At 51.2% G+C, this 14978-nt stretch overlaps 1 long non-coding RNA gene across 1 annotated transcript; it reads right to left on the bottom strand.

Moving 5' to 3' along the window:
- Window positions 1-5846: 5846 nt before the first annotated feature.
- Window positions 5847-14707, bottom strand: LOC125111113 (uncharacterized). Its single transcript, XR_007130834.1, has 3 exons — window positions 14569-14707; window positions 12176-12355; window positions 5847-6714 (listed from the first exon to the last, which is right to left on the bottom strand). It is a non-coding gene; the product is annotated as an uncharacterized LOC125111113 (long non-coding RNA).
- Window positions 14708-14978: the final 271 nt, after the last annotated feature.

The following is a 14978-nucleotide window of genomic DNA, read 5'->3' on the forward strand; positions in this document are numbered from 1 at the left end:
GGGTGTAGACAAACAGCAGGATTGCCGCACAGAGTCCCAGAGGTGGAAGGGACTTCACTGGAGGTTCCTTGGCCCTCTGCCAGGCTCCACACCTCCCACCTGGGGTCCCTCTCCACTCGGTGGCTACCGTGTGCTTCCGGAAAGCCAGTCCGATTTGGCCCCAGAGTTTCCCAATCCTTACCAGCCTCCCGGCTCCTAGAGAGAAGTCAGCTTCCAGCTGAGGGATGCGCGCCCCCTGCCCCACCCACGCCAGCCTCCTCTTGCTTTGTGCCGTGAAGCCAGGCTGGGCTCTGTCCTCTCCTCAAACTGCGGACGAGCCACCCAGGCTTCATCTCATTTCATCCTCCCTGTGACCTTCAGGCAAGGGGGCCTCCTGGGGCCAAGGGTTGGGAGGAAGGGTTGTTTGCGAATATGTCGGCCACACAATAGGACCTTAATAAATGTTGGGTTTCTTCCTTCCTTCTGAACACACGCCCTCTCTTTTCTTTCCAAACCTCCAGTGGTATCACATAAATCTCACTCCAGCAGCTGCTGCTGCGGGGTGGCGTCGGCAGCAGGAAAGTCCAGGCGGCCCCATGGCAGCGGCGTGAACCAGGCCTGGGGATGCGAGCCTCCTAGGAACCCAGGGCTGCCCTGCCTTTACCCTGGAGCTGGGAAGCTGGGAGCCCCTCACATCCTCGGCAGAGATGGGGCTCTTCCTGGGGCAAGTCTCAGCAGGAAGAAGGAGCACCTGAGGCTTCTGGTTCCTGAAGGGGAAGCAGGCACAGATGGAGGGGACAGTCCCAGAGCAGGGACAAAGGAGGCTCCGGGAGCAGGTCCAGGAAGCTCTGGAGAGCCGGGTGCTGCGGTGAAGGGAAGGCCCCATCTCCAAGCCCCAGCGGCTCCCTGAAGGCCCAACCTGGAAGCCCTCAGGGCTCCTCCAGGCCCCTGCTCTTACCAGGTGGTCCAGCAGCATCAGCAGAATCTCAAAGCCTGTTAGAAGCACAGACGCTCAGGCCCTGCCCCAGACTGGCTGAATCAGAACCCGTGAACCAGGCCCCAGTGATTCACGAGCACGTGCAAGTCCGAGGCTCAGTCTGAGTCCCTGGGTCAAAATCCCCAGGAGGGGGCAGCACAGGCCTCAGTCTCCCCTGCAGGAGACAAGATCCAAGGAGCCCTCCAGGCTCCCCCAAGACTCCGCTGGAATGCTTCCCTGGGCAGGACTGGGCACCCAGGCTCCCATAGGCTGTGTGGCTGCCAGGACCCGGGGGCCTGGGACAGAGAGAGGCCGGAAGGCCGGGGCCCAGCCCGGGTCAGCCAGCGTCCGCCGCCAGGAGCATCACCAGGCTGGCCCAGCTCAAAATAGCTCTCCAGACGCAAGGAACTATTTGATCCTACTCTGTTTTCCCACCAAAAAAAATAAACATTCCCAAATCTCAATGGGGCCAGACTCTGAAGCGGGGGAAAGGGAACGAGGACAGGCCCGGCCGCACACTGAGAAGTCGGGCTTCTGTCCTTTTCCATCCTTTCTGAAGGGTCAGACCTTCGCTTCGTGGCTTGAGCGAAGCGACTCCCACGACTTTCCCAGTGGTGCCTGGCTTTGTTTTGGTGTCAGGCTGCCCTTTCCCAGGGGTCACTCATCTCAGACGTGGTGACGCGAGTGGAAGGCTGCAGCGACCATGCCTGGGGGGGCGGGGTTGGTATGCGACCGGCTCTGCCCTTGGGGGGCTTACACACCACCCAGTGGCAGGGCGGGGCTTCCTCTCTCCTGGAGTGACGCTTGGAATCTGAGGGAGAGAGGGCTAATATTTACCAAGAGCCAACCCTGTGCCAACTACCTCCCAGAAACTTCCCCAAACGCCATCCCATCTGACCCTCACAACAAGCCTTCGAGGGACGAATTGTCACTGCCCATTTCATAGATGGAAAAACTGAGGCTCAGGATGGGCATGACCTGTTGGAGGTTTTACCACCAGTGAGGGGTAGACCTAGGACTGGACTGCACGGTACGTGGCTCTAAGACGGCTTTGCTTTGTGCCGGGCCGGGGAGGGCCCACGTGGAGGCTGGTGGGTGGCTTGAATGAACCCCAGATTCACTCAAGCACAGAGCTCCCCTTCTCCCCCAGGCTGTGGGAGCCCCAGGTCTTGGGACAGCAAGACCTGATGGGGAAGGCAGAAACGAGGCTGGTGCTATGGTTCCCGATTGAAGTCCTAACCCCCAGACCTGCCAATGGACCTTACTTGGGAGTAAGGTCTTGGCAGATAAAATCAAGTGAAGATGAGGCCATTAGGGAAGTTCCCGTCATGCTCAGCAGAAACACATCGGAGTAGCATCCATGAGGACACAGGTTCGATCCCTGGCCTCCCTCAGTGGGTCGAGGATCCGATGTTGCTGTGAGCTGTGGTGTAGGTCACAGACGTGGCTCAGAACCCACATTGCTATGGCTGTGGTGTAGACCGGTGGCTACAGCTCCGATGCGACCCCTAGCCTGAGAACCTCCATATGCCTCAGGTGCGGCCCTAAAAAAAGACTAAATAAATAAAAAGATGAGGTTGTTAGGGTGGACCCTGGTCCCATATGACTAATGTCCTCATAAGAAGAGGGAAGCCCGCCACGTGAAGACACAGGCAGAGATTTCCGAGGGACTCCCTGGGCTACCAGAGGCTGTGGCCGTGAGACACAAGGAAGAATCCTGCCTGGGAAGCTTTGGAGGGAGCTGCCAACACCGAGGTTTTCTACTTCTAGCCTCCAGCCCTGAGATAGTGCATTTCCATTGTTTTCAGTCTTCCAGTTTTGTGGTCCTTTGTTCTGGCCACCCTGGCAGACTCCTATAGCAGAGGTCTGCCTGGTGCCCCCTTTGGCCTCCAAGGAAGCAGCCAGACTGGAACCCACGGGAGAGCAGAGCGCAAGTCTCAGCTCCACAAGGGGAAGAACTTCTCCCTGTCAGAGTGAGTCTTCAGGATGGGCTGCTTCCAGGGAGTGAGGGTCACATCATAAGGTGTATATGCGAAGGAGTGGATGGACATTTGATGAAAATTTGTGGTTGCCTCTTTCTTATGGCTTTCTGGTAAGTCAAACATGTATATGTAGATATAAAAATAGATAGGCGGTTGAGTAATAAATTTATGTATTTTGCAAATATGTTTCCATGTCTTTTCATATTCTTTATGGTGTCTTTTAAAGAACAGTTCTTTAAAAGAACTAAACAGTTCTTGGTTTTAATGCTGTCAAGTTTATCCATCTTTTTCTTTCTTCTCGGTCCTTTTTGTTGTCTGCTTTTAAAAAAACCTTTTTTTTTTTTTTCTGTCCCAAGGTCGTAAAAGAGCCTCTTATCTTTTTCTAAAAATTCTAAATTCATCTGGAATTGATTTTTGTGTAAGATGTGAGGTCAGGCACCAGTTTTTTGTTTTCGTTTATTGTCTTGTTAGGGCCGCACCCGAGGCATATGGAAGTTCCCAGGCTAGGGGTCGAATCGGAGCTATAGCTGCCGGTCTGTACCATAGGCACAACAACTCGGGATCCGACCTGCATCTGCAACCTACGCCACAGCTCATGGCAACGCTGGATCCTTAACCCACTGAGCGAGGCCAGGGATTGAACCTGCAACCTCATGGTTCCTAGTCGGATTTGTTAACCACTGAGCCACGACGGGAACTCCCCCTTATAGGCTTAATTGCTGGCCCTTTACAGCATGTCTTAATATCTGGTGGAGCAAAACTCCACCATCTACATCTTCTTCTGGAATGTCTTTGCTCCATTTTTTTGGGGGGGGGGTTAAATGTCATTTAAAAAATTCTTAGCCCTGCCCATTTTTAAAAATTTCTCTTAAAGTAATACTATTAATACTATTGATTTGAATGATTTACTTTAAAATTTGTGTAACAGAGAAATTTGTGTATTTGTATAGTGAGAGTCTGAGATTTGGGCATATAGTTTTTTCGTTTGTTTTTGTTTTTTGTTTTTTTTTTTAAATAGGGTATGGTTCTTGCCTTCAAGGAACATACATCTTTTTATTTTATTATATTTTTTGTCTTTTGTACTTTTAGGGCCGCACCTGTGGCACATAGAGTTTCCCAAGCTAGGTTCCCATGGCGCAGTGGTTAACGAATCCGACTAGGAACCATGAGGTAGCAGGTTCGATCCCTGGCCTTGTTCAGTGGGTTAAGGGTCCAGCGTTGCTCCGAGCTGTAGTGTAGGTTGCAGACGTGGCTCAGATCCCCAGCTGCTGTGGCTCTGGCGTAGGCCGGCGGCTACAGCTCCGATTCGACCCCTAGCCTGGGAACCTCCATATGCCACAGCAAGCAGCCCTAGAAAAGGAAAAAAGACAAAAAAAAAAAAAAAAAGGGACTGACAACCGACTCCAGTAGAGGAAGACCTGGTGGCTGGGGCTGTCGCAGCCCTGATTGCCCGGCTAGGGAACCAAGCCATTGTCAGAATGTAGGGCAAGAAAAAAAAAATAGAACGGCCTAATTTTTAAAAATTGCCCCAGAGTATCCATTTTAGAGAAGTACTCTAATCTAGTCAATCCATTTTTTGAGGTACGTTGATGTTTTCAACAGATCATTACAAAAATTCTGCTTCAATAAGCAAATTACCCTCCAAGAAGCTTGTAACTATTTCTACTCTCACTAGCCCAGGCTCTTGCCACTTATGGGATCACAGTTGCCAACACAGGCTGTTTTGAAGAATAGAATTAAACAGATACAGTAAAAAAAGAGAAAAGGGAGTTCCCGTCATGGCGCAGCAGAAATGATTCCGACTAGTAACCATGAGGTTGCAGGTTCAATCCCTGGCCTCGCTCCCTGCGTTAAGGATCCAGCGCTGCCAAGAGCTATGGTGTAGGTCTCAGATTTGGCTTGGATCTGGCGTTGATGTGGCTGTGGTGCAGGCTGGCAGCTGTAGCTCTAATTTGACCCCTAGCCTGGGAACCTCCCTATGCCGCAAGTGTGGTCCTAAAAAGCAAAATAAATAAATAAATAAATAAATAAATAAATAAAAATAAAAGCATATAACAGACACTGTGTATCCACCACCTATCTTTACCCCATATTAACTGCATGAGTTTTTATTACATTTTCTTTGGCAATTAAAAAGAAATGAAAGGCCGTCACACACACACACAAAAGGAGCGTGCATGGGACAATGAAGGCTGACTGCCTGCAGCGGGTATCAACTCTCGGCCAACTGTGCTCCACCTAGACGCCCAGTTCCAAGTTCACTTGCAGCAGAGAGAATTTCCCCTGTAAATGCTTCAGCGAGTCTTTCGGAAGATAAGCCGTTTCTCATCTTAAAGAGTGAATGACTTTCTAATACAATCAAATATTCAATGCATCAGATTTCCCTGGTTGTCTTTATATATATATATATATATAGTGTACATACATACATAATGTAATATGTATATTCAATATATACATTCATGCATAGATGGGTTCATTCTATCATCTATCTCTCTATCTCTCATCTATCTAGACGTATACATATATATGGATCCGAAATAAGATCCAGACATCGCCTTTAATTGCACTCTTAAATTTTTCTTTTCGATTTTGAAACAATGACAAACACGGAAAAGTGGCCCATATGTTACAAAGAACTTTCCTTGGAGTTCCCGTCGTGGCGCAGTGGTTAACGAATCCGATTAGGAACCATGAGGTTTCGGGTTCTGTCCCTGGCCTCGCTCAGGGGGTTAAGGATCCGGTGTTGCCGTGAGCTGTGGTGTAGGTTGCAGACGCGGCTCAGATCCCGCATTGCTGTGGCTCTGGCGTAGGCCTGTGGCTACAGCTCCGATTCGACCCCTAGCCTGGGAACCTCCATGTGCCACAGGAGCAGCCCAAGAAATGGCAAAAAGACAAAAAAAAAAAAAAGAGAGAGAGAGAGAGAGAACTTTCCTTTCCGCAAAACCTTTTGAGAGTGAATTGTGGACCTAGCTCCCCATCACCCCCCAAGTCTGTAACGTTTCCTACAAACAAGGACTGACTTCTCTGTAATTACGGTACAACCAGCAAAGCCAAGAGGAGGTTAACAGGGTGATCATTGCTCGCCCTCATCCCTCGGACCTCCTGCACGTGGCCAGTTGCCCCAGCAGTGTCTTTTGGAGCCGAAGGACCCCGTTCAGACACACGTGCTGTATTTAGCTGTCGTGTCTCTTCCGTCTCCTTCCGTCTGGAAATTTTCCTCAACTTTTGACTTTTAAGACTTGGATATTTGGGGAGTGATTTTCTGGATCTCCCTCAGTAGGAATTTGTCCGACACTTCCTCGTGATGATGCATCTTTAGCAGGAATAGCGCAGACGAGACCCTGTGGTTTGCTCATTGCGTCTTTGGACGGTGTGTGTTCTGACAGGTCCCCAGACTGAAGAGGATGAAGGCGGGTGATGTCTGCCAGCCTTCTCCACCGCGAAGTTACTCTTTTCTCCTTTGTGATTTTATGGAGGCACTTTGAAACGGTGCAGACGTCTCATTCCTCGTCAAAGTTTCAATGTATTCATTTGCTTATATCCGTATATGCTTCTGGTTTTCTGTTTTATTCAGCGGAATCCAATCTCTATCGTTATTTAGTTTCATGCTCACATTGTCCCTAACTTGGCCAGTGGGAGTGCCTTCAAGCTGGGTCCTGTATCCTTTTGAAAAGTCCCCATCATTCTTTGGCTACTTCCGTACTTTCTGGCACAACAAGATCTTCTAGGCACATCTTGTACTTTTCCTGTCCCTGTGCTGTAATCGGGCATTCTCTAAGGAAAGGCAAAACGGGGATATTTTAATGCTAGCCTTCTTTCTGTGTTTATTAGCGTGAATCCCTTTATACCAAAACAAACCCCCAAACTTCCTTTTCATCAGATACACGAATGAATTTCTTTGAGGTACAGTTTAAACAGCAAGTCAGAGAAAACGAGTTTTTCCCTCTCCTTGTCAGCTTTCACAATGAGTGCGTTTTCTAGCATCTGCCACAGACGAGCAATAAGATTTTTTTCCTTCCCGTTCTATTGAGATACAGGGACGCACCCCTCTTCTAGAGTTTAAGGGGTACAGTCTAATGTTTTGATTTACATACAGCATGAAGGCATTATCACAATATGTTTAGTGAATATCCATCTTCTCATATAGACACATAATTAAAGACATAGGGATCCTGCCTGGCTGTGGCTGTGGTGCAGACCGGCAGCTGTGGCTCCGATTCAACCCCTAATCTAGGAACTCCCCTATGCTGCAGGTGCAGCCCTAAAAAAAAGAAAGCAAAAAAAGAAAGAAATAGAAAAAAAATATTCTATGATAAGAACTCAAGATTTACTATGATAACAACTTTCCTATATAACATGCAGCAGAGTTCCTTGTATTTATCGTGTTGTATATCATATCCCTAGTACTTTCTATCTTGTAATGGGAGGTTCGTACCTTCTGATTATCTTCCTTCGACTCCCCCCCCCCCCGCCCCCATCGCCCCTTCTGGTAGGCACAAATCGGGTCTCTTTTTTCTGAGTCTTTTTCTGAAGTGAAATTGACCTACACCACTGAGTGAGTTCGTGTTACTACCCAACGTAGTGACGGAATATTTCTACGCATTTCAAACTGATTAGCATCCTACGTCTAGTCCCTATATATACAAGTATAATTATGAACTGGTGGATTTTTATGCACTTCAATATATGTATCGTCATTGTTATGAAGTTCAAATGACCCCATCTTTGGCCATTGGGAGTCTGTCTTGGACCTTTGTTTTTTCCCCGTAAGAATCTAGTCTTGAGGAACCAGGAGAAAACACAACCAAAGCGAGTTCTTTCCCGATGAAAAAGGTCATTGAGGCTTTTGTTTGGGATTGCATCCAAGCCACAGGTCGACTTGGAGAGAACTGGCATCTTCAAGATTTACAAGCCTTCTGATTTACACATGTGGTACACTTCTCTATTTATTCGGCCCTCCTCTAATGCCTTCCAAGGAAGTTTTATTAAAAGTCTTGCATGTCTTTTGTTAGATGCATTCAAGACAGTGCATAGTTTTTGTTGTTGTTGTTGTTGGCTTTTTTTGCCTTTTTGCTATTTCTTGGGCCGCTCCGCGGCATATGGAGGTTCCCAGGCTAGGGGTCTTATCAGAGCTGTAGCCGCCAGCCTACGCCAGAGACACAGCAACGCGGGATCCAAGCCGCGTCTGCAACCTACACCACAGCTCACGGCAACGCCGGATCGTTAACCCACTGAGCAAGGGCAGGGACCGAACCCGCAACCTCATGGCTCCCAGTCGGATTCGTTAACCACTGCGCCACGATGGGAACTCCAACAGTGCCTAGTTTTATTGCTACTACAAATGGAATCCTTTTCAAAATATATTTTCTCACTGAAAAATGGATTAAAAGGGCAGCTGACGTTTGTGGATTGATTACATCAGAAACATCACTAAACTCTCCTAGAAAGTCTAATAACTTGACTCTAGATTATTTTGATTTCTAGGTAGAAAATCATATTAAATCTTAACACATATCATAAAACAGTTTTTTGTTTCTCCCTTTTCGATCCTTTTAATTTTATTTCCCTTTCATCTTATTGTGCTTTTCTGGAACTTCTAGTGCAATGATGAATAGAAATGGCACCAAGGACTCTTCTTCCTCTTATTCCTGTTTCTAAAAGAAATACTTTTAATGTTTCAGAATTTATTAAAATATTTTCTGTAGGTTTTTTCATACATAGCAGGATTCGAACGTTTGTTTTTATGACTAATTGCTAAGAATTTAATTTTAACTGTGAATGGATGTTTACTTTCATCAATGTTTTCTATGTATTTCTTGAAATAATTCTGATTTTTCCCTTTACTCTGTTAATAAAAACAATTCATTTATAGATTTTTCTAAGGGTGAACCCTGTGGCAAGAGAACATGGATTATGTGAAACTGATTCTTTGAAATTTGTTGATACTTGTTTTATAGCCTAGTCTGTGATCAGCATGCAAATGTGGTCTATATGTGCTTTAAAATGGGCTTTCCTCTCCAGTCACTGGATGCAGGATTCTAAATGTCATCATCACGTCACTAAATTCTTACTGATTTTTTTTTTTTACATGATCTAACAAATCCTGATACATCTCCCATTATATATACATTGTTGAATCTTTGTGTTTATGGGCATATGAATTCAATGGTTTTATATTTTCCTGGTTAATTGAATCTTTAATCATTTTTTGTGATGGCCCACTTTCTCTCTCGTAATGTTTCTGTCTTCAAGTCTGTGTGGTCTGATATTAATAGGGCTGCATCAGACCATCAGATTTCTTTTAGTTAGTGTTTGTCTGTTCCATCCCTTGATTTTCAACTTTTCTGGTTCGTAGAGGGTTTTTTTATCTTTTTTTTTTTTTTTAGCTTATTTAACAATCTTCAGAGTTCCCATTGCAGCACAGCGGAAAGGAATCTGACTAGGAACCATGAGGTTACGGGTTCGATCCCTGGCCTCGCTCAGTGGGTTGAGGGTCCACTGTTGCCGTGAGCTGTGGTGTAGGTCGCAAATGCGCCTCGGATCCTCTGTGGCTGTGGCTGTGGCGTGGGCTGGCAGCTGTAGCTCTGACTCAACCCCCAGCCTGGGAAGCTCTATATGCCGCAGGTGCGGCCCTAAACAGCAAAAAATAAAATAAAAAAATATAAAATAAAATAAAATGTGGTCTTGCTATTGTGATTACTTATGTATTGAATTTATTTCTACCACATAGCACATAGTAGGTGCTCAGGAAGTCAAGCATCGTGAACCCCAGGTTCTTTGAGACCTGCTGGGGTAGCAGAAGGGAAGTGAGGTCTCTTCTCGCTATTACCCCTCAGTCTGGGTTGGGGTGGGGGGGTACAGGACATGGTTTTTCCTGAGAAAAGCATGGCGTTTCCAGAAAGACTTGGCTGAGAAAAACCCCCACTACTCTGAGGCCTCATAACTGTTTCCTAGAAACAAGATGTGAGTGAAACTCGGCTGGTGCCCGAGTCACAGCGTACATTTCCTGTTTTTCATCCACGAGCTAATAAAGTTATTTCCTTCGCAGGCTGTGCTGCTGAGCAGGAAGGCCCCGCTGCCTCAAGGCTGGAGGCCAGCCCTTGTCCACCGCGCTCCAGGCCGAGGGAGGAAGTGGCCTGGCTCCCCCGGGGGAGAGGCTTCCTCTTGGGCCAGGTGGTCAACTGTCCTCACCGTGGGCGCTCACCCCTCAGCTGCAAGGGGGCATCAGAGCCCACTCTGCCCCGACAGCCTCCGAGGCTCAGTCCCCGGCCCGGAGTCCTCCTGACCATCCATCTGGTCCTCTGGGGAGCCCCCCGAAGTCTGAGCAGCCCCTCAAACCCCACGTGTCCCGCAGAGATGTCTGGTGTCACCCATGCTAGTTTGGGTTTTCCTCGTGTTCTCCACCTCTGCGGTGCTGTCACCGTCCACCGGCTGCTTAATAAGAATTGAGGGCATCACTGGACCCCCTGCCCAATCCCTGCCACCTGTCAGCCCCCCTGAGCACCGCGGCCCAGGCCCAGACTCCATGCACAGCGGTGTGGGCCCGGCCTTTGCCTGGTGCCCCCCTGTCTCCCACTCACGGGGAGTTCCCCAGGATAGGGCTGGGCCGGCTGCATCTCTGCGCCCCAGCCTCCACTGCAGTGCAGCCTGCAAAGACAGCTCAGCTTATTGAACAAACTGGCGAATGAATGAGTGAATGAATGGGTGGCCCCTCTGGGGTCTTTTCCAGGATAGCAACCTGCCACCCCACCTCTCCTAACCACTCTCCCTGGCTGTGGTTTCACCTCTGCCCCTGGTTCCTTCCTCTGAATCTGCTCCCAGCCTCTTCTTTCTCCCCTGCATGTGAAATCCAGCTGCAGACACTGTCCCGGTGGCTCCTCCAGGACAGGGCTTTCGCTTCAGCTCTGCAGGTGACATGGTTCTGCCCAGACAGCGTTGGCACCGGGTGCCGGGGATATGGCTCTGGGTCATTCTTTTTATTTTATTTTATTTTTGGGGCTGCACCTGTAGCATATGGACGTTCCCAGGCTGGGGGTCAAATCAGAGCTGCAGCTGCCGGTCTACACCACAACACTGGCAATCAGCATCTGAGACTCGTCTGCAACCTACACCATAGCTCATTGCAATGCTGGATCCTTAACCCACTGAGCAAGACCAAGCAGGGATCGAACCTGCGTCCTCATGGATACTACTTGGGTTCGTGCCCGCTGTGTCACAATGGGAACTCCTCATTCATTCTTCATTCATTCAAATACTTATGGAGCCCAGCATGCATGCCATACGCTCAGGATATGGCACCACAAGGACAAAGCCCATCCCCTTGAGGCTCACTCACCAGAGTGGGGAGCCGGAAGCCAGCAGCACCCAGTCACCAGTGGTGCCCAAGGGAGCTGGGGCACCTGCAGGTGTGCGTGATGGGAACAGCCACACAGTAACAAGACGGGGGGTGGGAGTGGGGGGCTTCGGGAAGATGGTGCAGGTAGCAGCCTGGACAGCAGGCCGAGCTGCAAGGCTGCGTCCAGCTCCCAGAATGACGTGTGGCAGAAGGCTGGAGACAGTGGCTTTCTGGAGGGGGGGGGGGCCCACTGCATGGGACCCAAACCGATGGTGACGGGGAAGGTCACGGTTTGGGAGTCAGGCAGCCCTGATGTACTGAGGAAGTCACCTCTCTGAGCCCCAGTTTCCTTTTCTGTAGAATAGATGTTAACAATCTCCACTTCACTGGAGGATGAAATAAATGCACGTCGGGGAGGGTCCCCGGGCAGCTAGGAAGGGCCGAGCTGGGGCCAGCGGAGGCAGGCAGCCCATCATCCGTCCTGGAGCAGGGGGGCTGGGGCCAGGGCTGCTTGAAGCCCCCCTGCCCTCCACTGCTCAGGGGGTCTCAAAGCTAAGACAGGGCCAAGGTGGAGGGCGGAGGTTCAAGCGGATTGGGCTTGGGGTGCAGGGCAGAGGAGGGAGGAGAGCTTCAGTTTTGAGGTGGGCAATGAACACGCACAAGTACCGTCCTAACCAGCCTCAGGCAGTGGAGGCTGAGAGTGGAAGTGCCCTGCCACAGGTGAGGGGCAGGTGAGGGGCAGAGCGGGGCTCGGGTCGAGGTTTGCAGGGCCCTGGCCTCGCGCTGAGGCTGGGGGCTCCACCCCAGCCCTCGCTTCCTTTCTCAGAGTCTTGGCCCTGGGCCGGCGGAGCTGGCCGCCCTGCCCTGGCTGGGCGCCGCTGCATCTGAACACCTCTTTACCTGCGATCAGCTCGGCTTCGTTTCCAGCCCAGCATGGAGGCGGCAGCTGTGTGGTGTCCCCCTCCTGCCTCTGGCTTGGATCGGCCTCTGTGCTGAGCTCCTGGGGGGCTGGGCCCCACCCCTGGGTCACCACGGGCATCCAGCTAGGGCCCAGCACAGAGTGGGAGCCAGGAAAAGGTGCTGAAGAGAGAAGGGACAGAGGGCAGCCTGGGTTAGCCGAATGCCCTGAGTGGGTGGGATTGCCTCATCCTGCCAGAGGGAAAGGACCCGGAGCCTGGTGCCCCACGGGGGCGCACCTCACCCTGGCCGATTTTCCTCCAAAAGGCAGGAACGTAGACGTAATCTAAAATTTACCATTTTTATCCTTTTTATCATTTTTAATTTTCTAATTTTTAATTTTTAATTTTTTAATTTTTGTCTTTTGTCCTTTTAGGGCCACGCTTGCAGCATATGGAGGTTCCCAGGCAAGGGGTCCAATTGGAGCTGTAGCTGCCAGCCTACACCACAGCCACAGCAACGCCGGATCCTTAACCCACTGAGCAGGGCCGGGGTTCAAATCTGCATCCTCATGGATACTAGTCAGATGCATTAACCACTGAGCCATGATGGGAACTCCCATTTTCATCCTTTTTAGTGCACAACTCAGAGGCGTATGTACACCCAGGTTATTGTGCAACCAATTCCCCGTCCCTCTCCAGAGCGCCAGTACGCCCTAAACTCTTAGCTTTTTTTGACCTGTGCCCCCAGGAGCGTAAGCGCCCTGCCTCTGAGCCTCAGCTGCTCACTTACCCACCAGGAAGCACGCCGGGCCTCACGGCTTGTTGTGACACCAGAGGTGGGTGTGGGTGTGCTTCCTGGGTCAGGTGGGGTGTGCCTAGGAGTGGCTGGTATTGTTCCCACATTGGCACAAGCCAGCCCCACAAGGACACTTCCTAAAGGGCAAGGTTGCATGTAATGATGATATAATCATGGTGCAACCATGACAATGAGGCTTTAAGCAGCGGAAGCCTGCCAGCAGGGAGCTGGGAAATCTGGGCTCTAGAAGTTCTCTGTGCTTGACCAGCTGTGGCCTTGGCCATGGACTCGCTCCTGCTGGCTCCCCTTCCTCCCTATACAAAGAGGGGCGCACAGGGGGCCCTTTCTCTCTGGTACCGAAAGCCCCTTCGCCATCTGCCTCAGGCCTCCCCTCACCTGGACCAGGGGGCTGGGTGAGCAGTTCCCTGTGCGTGCGGAGGGGGGAGCCAGCGCTCCCCAAGGGCCTCTGCTCCCTGAGCATCAAGTGTGCTTGTCCTCCAGGCTGCAGGCTCCTTGAGGACAGGAGCCCAGGCTTCCTCTTACCTGTTGGCTCCTTCATTTACTTACACCTGCACTCACTCGTGCACTTAAAGAGCCCTTGTCTGTGCCAGGCCCTGTGCTGGGCTGGCGTGCGGGACCCCATCCTCCTTCCACGGGCTCCTGGTCTGCTGGGAGGTGGTCAGAGCCAGGCCCAGACAGGGCGGTGCAGCACTGGGCCTGCACGGACCGGCTGATATTCCATTCCCGCCCTGCAGAGGGTGGGGCGGGAGTGGCCTGCGGTGTGGACATGCCAGGGCGAGGGCCCCTTTCCTCCAAGCTCTGTCTTCTCATCTACAAAGCAGCCGCCCCCGAGGAGGGGGTGCCCGTGGAGAAAAGGGCACAGTGGCTCAGCGAACACAGTCTCGTGTGGACAGAGGCCTTGGTGCGGTGGGACCCGACGGGGAGATGCGGCTGCTCTGTGTCCGACTGTCTCTCAGACAAACCCTCCCGGGACCTGTTGGAACAACGGGTGCAGCGTGGCAGACACCACACCAAATGGGCTGTTGCTCCTCTGGGGCTGTCACTTCTTGAGAACCCGTAGAGATGCTTATCTCCACTGAGCTGGCGTTCTCAGAAGGGACCAGCTGTTGTTTGAGCGTAAACCTTGGGTCCGGGATGCAGAAGCGCGAAGCCCAGGGTCCTCCCTCTGGGCCCTCGGTCTTGTGGGGGAGAAGCCACCCGATCCTTGCCATGTGGACGCTGAGACCCAGGCCCCTGTCCCCAGTGGGGGGGCTGCTGAGCACAGGGATGGAGGGATGGACTCAACTCATGGCCAGAGGGTTGGATAGGAACCCAGCGAAAGGACCGTTTTGGCCAGTTCTGATGTTTATTCTCACAATAGGCCCCCCCCCCCCCCCCCACACACACACACACGAGATTTACCTATTCTATCTCTACAGTTCCCATTTCACAGATGTGAAAGCTGAGGCTTAGAAAACTGACCCACTGGCCAAAGATCACGCTGCTGGCAGGTGGTGATGCCCCCCATCTCATCATCTTTCTCCCCCTCCAGGTGCCTGCTTCCCCCCTCCTCCCCCTTCACCGTCCCCTCCTCTGACCTTCTCCAGGTTTCACCTGAAAACTGCAAGCCGGGAAGGCTGCAGCTCCCTCCGTGTCACAGTCCTTTGGGGCGGGACATCCTGGGTACAGTCCCCGGGAAAGCCATAACTTCGTCATCCCTGCTTCTCCCACCGCCACGGCCTGGGAATGACTCCCTGGCTCAGGTAAGGCTCTGGTACACAGGCTCCACCTTGGGGTGTGGGCAGGACAAAGCCTCTTTGTTCCACGGTCTGCCCCCACCGGCCCCTCCCGAGCAGCCCAGATGGGGAGGGCGGCTGTGCCAACGAAGCGGGGGTTGTTGCTGAAGAGGTGGTAGAGCCCACGAATCCACAGCCACAGTACGTGGGCTTTCATTGCCGCTTGCACGTCAGCATCACCTGGGAGCTTATAAAAAAGTCCCCAGGAGCTC

The sequence above is a fragment of the Phacochoerus africanus genome, chromosome 11 (genome assembly GCF_016906955.1).
Source record: "Phacochoerus africanus isolate WHEZ1 chromosome 11, ROS_Pafr_v1, whole genome shotgun sequence".
In the NCBI taxonomy this organism is placed as follows: Eukaryota; Metazoa; Chordata; class Mammalia; order Artiodactyla; family Suidae; genus Phacochoerus; species Phacochoerus africanus.